Source organism: Mesocricetus auratus, unplaced genomic scaffold, assembly GCF_017639785.1.
Source record: "Mesocricetus auratus isolate SY011 unplaced genomic scaffold, BCM_Maur_2.0 Super-Scaffold_100676, whole genome shotgun sequence".
Classification (NCBI taxonomy): Eukaryota; Metazoa; Chordata; class Mammalia; order Rodentia; family Cricetidae; genus Mesocricetus; species Mesocricetus auratus.
Genome location: NW_024429266.1, coordinates 158,145,834 through 158,152,019, shown reverse-complemented (window position 1 = coordinate 158,152,019; position 6,186 = coordinate 158,145,834).

Below are 6,186 nucleotides of genomic sequence, written 5' to 3'. Positions count from 1 at the left end.
TGGAATGACGACCTCAGGGCTACTTGAAGTCCAGTATTGGTACGCTCCCCACATATGCATGCAATTCTCATGACTCACTTTGTGTGAACTCAGACTGGAAAAATGGGAGTGAGGGTTGAGCCGCTGATTGTGGCCTCACCCTTTTCTTTGCTCTCCATTTCTGTTGTCTTGGGACAAAATTACGTGGCATCGTAACAGATAGATGATCACATAGGTACGAGATGGCTTCACTTGTGGCTAAGTGTGCTCCTAACAGCCCCAAAGCAAGCAGAATCATGGATTCCACACCAGGAAGCTTTCTTAGTTCTGTTCCAATATTAAACCAATAATATTTACTTAACGAACAATGTCTTGGCCGCGCTGTGGTGGCGCATGCCTTTAATCCCAGCACTCGGGAGGCAGAGGCAGGAGGATCTTTGTGAGTTCGAGTCCAGCCTGGTTTCTACAAGAGTTAGTTCCAGGACAGCCTCCAAAGCAATACAGAGAAACCCTGTCTTGAAAAACAAAACAAAAAAACCCACCAATGTCTTTAAAAGTTTTTATTTTATTTTAAAAAATTATGAGTTTGGTATGTGCACATATGAATGTGGTACCCTTGGAGTCCAGAAAAAACCCCATTGACCTCTTGGTGCTGTGGTTATAGTGGTTTTAACCACCCAGTGAGGGCACTGGAAACTGAACTCAGGTACTCTGCAGGAGTCTTACAAGACCTTAACTAAGCCTTCTCTCAGGCCAAACACGGATCTTAATAGATAAGGAGACATTTTCATCCTACCCCAAAGCTTATATTGGTTATCACTATTTTTCGCCAAAGGCTCATGCCCTCCCCCAGGTAAGGTATTTGTTGGGAGGATAACTCCCTAACCACCCCACCCCCACCCCTGCTTTTTAAATCAAGATCTCACCATGTATGTAGCCCTAACTGGCCTGGAACCCTCTGTGTAGAACAGGCTGACCTTGAACTAACAAGAGATCCACCTGCATCAGCCACCCAAGTGCTGGGACTAAGGGTACGCACCACCACTGCTATAAAACTTTTATATCAAATAACATGAGAACAAGGTACAATGGTCTTCATACCCATTAGGACCCTCCCTGGATGCTTCAGCTTTTATTTAAAATGCAATAGTATTTTATTTAAAATGCAATAGTACTTCAGAGGAGCTCCAGGTTCTGATTATACCCACCACCGCTTGAGTGAGACACAAATAACTGTGTTGTGTTACTTAGTTAATAATGGCAAGAAGAAAATCTGTACATATTCATAAAAAATAAAACATACACGACTTTGCACATGGTTAGTTTAATCTGTGATTGCTAGTGGATGGAAAGATAATGACTATATTTTACTTAGGTCCTAGGGTGGAAGGCAGACCTTTATTATTATTATTATTTGTCGCACCTGCTGTGCAGCCTGCATCCGAGAATGTAGCGAGGTGGTCGGGATAGATGACACAGAGACCGGTTGGTTGCTTTAAGAAAACTTTATGCTCCCCAAGTCGGCTTAGGAGAGAGAAGTCTCTCCAAGAAAAAAAAAAAAAAGGCTTCCCTTTTTAAGGACTTTTGCCATCCATCTACATACAATTCTTTCCAGACTTCTCACCCTCCTGGCTGGTGGTTTAATCTCAGGCCCCAGAATCTTCAGGAGAAACTTCAGGGGGAACAGGAAGAAGCATCTAGCCGTAGGGGGTGTCAAAGTCATGGTATCTCAGTGAGCAGCCCTTATCTGAGCCCTATCAAGAGCTTTATAGCACTGAATTGTTTTCAGTAAACATTATCTCACAGCTGCCTGCTCCCAGGCTGAAGGGGAAGTGGGTCTCTGTTCAAGGTCTGGTGTCCCCACAATTATTATTATTATTATTATTATTATTATTATTATTATTATTATTATTATTCTCTCATATACTATATTCTGACCACAGCCTCCCCCCCCATGCCTCCAAGTCTGTCCCCACCCCCACAACCATCACCTTCCTCTCCTCCAGATCCACTCCTCCTGTTTTTCCCTTCGGAAAAAAGCAGGCTGCCCAGGGATACGAACTGAACATGTATAATAAGTTACAATAAGACTGAACACATCAAAGCTGGATGAGGCAACCCAGTAGGAGGAAAGGGGTCCCAAAAGCAGGTGAACATAAAAAGAAAGAAGAGGGCTAGAAATATATAGTTCAGTGATCAACAGTTGCCTAGCATGGAACAACATTGGTCCTGTGTTCAGTCCCCATTACTGCAACAAAAACAAAACAAACCAGCACTCGGGAGGCAGAGGCAGGAGGATCTCTGTGAGTTTGAGGCCAGCCTGGTCTACAGAGCTAGTTCCAGGACAGCTTCCAAAACAATACAGAGAAACTCTGTCTCCAAAAACCAAAAACCAAACAAACAAAAAAGCTGGTATAACCTGTCATTTACCTGGTTGATGTTTCTAGTCTTTTAACCTATTTTTTGTACTTTTATAATAAACCTCTACTGACTTTCCTCCATCAGGTTGACATTGATCATTGTGGCTCTGTCTGAATAGATAGGATGGGAAAAATATTGAGACTGTTTAGTACCATGCCAACAGATATTCTAGGTCCTTTCCAAGCTCTGTGAAAGCTCTGTGGGGACTCAAAACTGAGGAAGCTCCTGCCCTACTCTGCCTTCAGAGGACCTGCAATGCTGGAAATGCTCGACTACGAGACAGTGAGGGGAGTGCTAAGTAGAGATTGCCAGGCCTCTATTCAGTTACAGGAGATCAGAGGGTGTGGAGGCATTCCTGAAGCGGAAGAATTTGAAGAGGCAGCAGTGTGGGCAACCTGAGTAAATGATCTTAGCCCAGTGGCAGGGAGGGAACACAGAGTGCAACAGCTGTTAGAGAAATCTGTGAGTATCGGGAACTACAAGGAAGAGCTTTCTCCTTAGCGCCTCAGAACTTCGTGAACAGAGGCTGTCAAAATGTGTTAATGACATTACTACTACTCCATCGCAGGCAATCGTAGTCAATAAACACTAGTTGGTTATATTTTGTTTATTTGCTTAAGCCTCCAAAGACAGCTGAGCACAGTGGTGCAAGCCTCTATCCTCAGCTCCTTGGAAGATTGAGGCAGGGGGATTACAAGTTCAAGGCCTGTTTGGATTATTTAGTGAGACTCTGTTTCAAAAGAAAAAGAAAATGGGTATGGATGTAGCTCAGTGGTCATTTTTTTCTAGCATGCACAAGTCCCTAGGTGTATCCCTCATTACTACAAATAAAGGAGAAATAGAATCCAAAAGGGTCTAGTTTTTTTTGTTTGTTTTTCTGTTTTTAGCATAAAATTTCTCTCTAAAATATTGAGCATAATATTGAATATGCTTCTGTCTCTGGTTGAATTATGGGTAGGCTTTTGTTTGTACACACACACACACACACACACACACACACACACACACACACACACGATTTTAAATGACAGTGACCACACATTGAATCAACTTTACTCCAGTTTCTGTTTAAAAGCTATTATTAGCAGTTCTTTGTCACTATTTTTAGGTGTGGGGAGTAGGAGTCAGTAGATTAATTGTAGAAATCTCTTACAACAAATGCTGGAGAGACAGCTCAGTAGTTAAGAGTGCTTGCTCTTCTTTCAGAGGACCAGAGGTCAATTCCCAGTGGCTTATAGTTACCTGCAATTCCAGCTCCAAGGGATCTGGTTCTTTCTTTCTGGTCTGTGGGCATACACATGACATACATATACATACATAAAAAGGGGTCAAGACCGGGTTGGGGAAACCCACAGAAACAGCTGACCTGAACAAGGAGGAGCTCATGGACCCCAGACTGACAGCTCAGAAACCAGCACAGGACAGAACCAGGTCCCCTGAACGTGGGTGTCAGCTAGGAGACCTGGGCAGTCTATGGAGCCTCTGGAAGTGGATCAGTATTTATCCCTAGTGTATGAATGGACTTTGGGAACCCATTACCCATAGAGGGATACTCTCTCAGCCTAGACACATGGGGAAGGGCTTAGGCCCTGCCCCAAATGATGTGGCAGACTTTGATGATCCCCCATGGAAGACCTCACCCTTTCTATGGAGCAGAAGAGGGATGGGATGGGCGTTGGTGGGTGACATGGGAGGATGGGAGGTTGAAGGAACTGGGATTGATATATAAAATAAGATTGCTTCTCATTTAAATAAAAAAATTTTTAAAAAGTCTCTCGGGGCTCTTCCTCAGGACTTAAGTTTCTGTAATCGTCACACTGAGTATTCTTCTGTCTGGCCACAGACTGTGGCAGATGTCTAATAGTTTATAATGTGCTCCATTGTCAATGAAATGAATCCACTGAAGAGTTAGCTCACATGCCACTATTACTATCAGTATGAGAAAAGGGAGATGACAATTTCTAATCAGCTGATCTAATGGATGGCTCGAGTCAGCTGTCAAAACAGTGAGTCATGAATGTCACTCAAGACACCATGATGCAGGACTAAGACCTCTGTAGGCTCCTTTTGGGTGTTTTGTATGCATGTACATCTATACCACTTGTGTGCTGGGTGCCCATAAAGGTATGGGCTATTATGAGCTACCCTGTGAGTACAGGGAATTGAATCTGAGTCCCCTAGAAGAGCAGTAACACTCTTAACTGCTATATCTGTAGACTTCTTTTGTAGCCATCTCTGTCCTATCTCTATGGCTCGGTGGCTTCCTTTGTGACATAGGTGATCAATCTCCATTGGTTTTCATTCTCTGAGGAGGGCAAAGTATTTGTTGACATGAATCAAAGGCCCAGCCAGCCCACATTAAACTCATCTTGATCAGAAATGATTTCATCTTACTGAGGTTCATGTGTGGGACTGTCTGGGCAAGAAAAAGAGATGTCTGTGTTGATCTTGAGACATGTGACCTAGGAAGAGGTGGGTGTCTCCTGATGTGGCCCATGAATTCTGTTCCCTCCCTGCCTGGCTCTGACTTTTATTTTTATTTATTTATTTATTTATTTAGCTCAGTGCATGCTATTGATGAACATATCTGGGGAATCATAACACACAGGCCTTCCTTAAGGTTCAATGGGAAACAGAACAAAGATTAAATGCCACAAGAGAGCAACAGCCCCTACTTTAATGTGTTCCTTGAAAGCTTTATCTGCTGCACTTTGTTGGTTTTTAAACATCACATCCACAAAACCACCTATTGTAAAACTAAAAAACTGGCATTTGATTCTGATCAAGGTGAGAACCACTCAAGATTTCATTTAATTGGTAAATATTGCTATTCTCATTTTACAAACAAGGGTCTCATAGTTGGTAGCTGTTTGGTAAGGGTTTAAATTCAGTTCAGCCTCCCTATTAAATTTCTATCTTATCACAGTAAAGGAGATGTTGTGTAGATACACATTTGAAACATTATTTTTCCCTCTCATTTGCATACAGTATGTGACTGTAAAGAAAAGAGTAAAAAACTTCATTGGCATTTATTACCATCCTTAGGTAATGGATTACACAATAAGTCTATATTTCTCATATCTATCATTTATATATCCGACATATATGTTTGAAAATATTTATGTATAACAGAATAGTTTTCTGACAGAATGGTGTAACGCTAAAATATTAATATGGACTTTCACAAAGAAAATAAGACTCTCCATCCTACTTCTATTTATGTTTTAAATTGCGAGGATTTTGTATCTTCTTGAAGTATGGAAAACGGAGATTCCTCTCATCATTTTCCCCGGAGGAAAGCACTGGCATATTGGGGTGGTTCTTTCAGTTTTTAAAGAGAATATATCAATATTTTATGTAACTATTTGTCAACATATGTGTATAAATAAATAATATATCTAAGTTCATGCGATGTGGCAGCATTTTAGATGGCATATTATTTAAGTAGATACAATTAATCAAGATTTTAATTACAGTGTGACATGCTTAAAAAGCCCGAGGAAGCCTTAGCAGCCAACTTACTCAAGGCTACACTGTTCAGCTCTCTTCTCCCTTTATCCTGCCTCTACTTCCTCCCCCTGAAGTCCCGCCCCTGTGCTGGCCCCGCCCCTCGCTCCTCTTCCTACTAGCTCCATCTCAACGCAATAGTCCCACCCCTCGTCGCCTGCCCGGCTTTTTTAACTCGTTAAAACCCCACGTCCACAAATGCCAGCTCCGCCCCTCCCCTTGAAGTCCGCATCGGCTCCGCCCACTTATTTCCTTACCCGCAGCTCCTCCTTCTCGCTC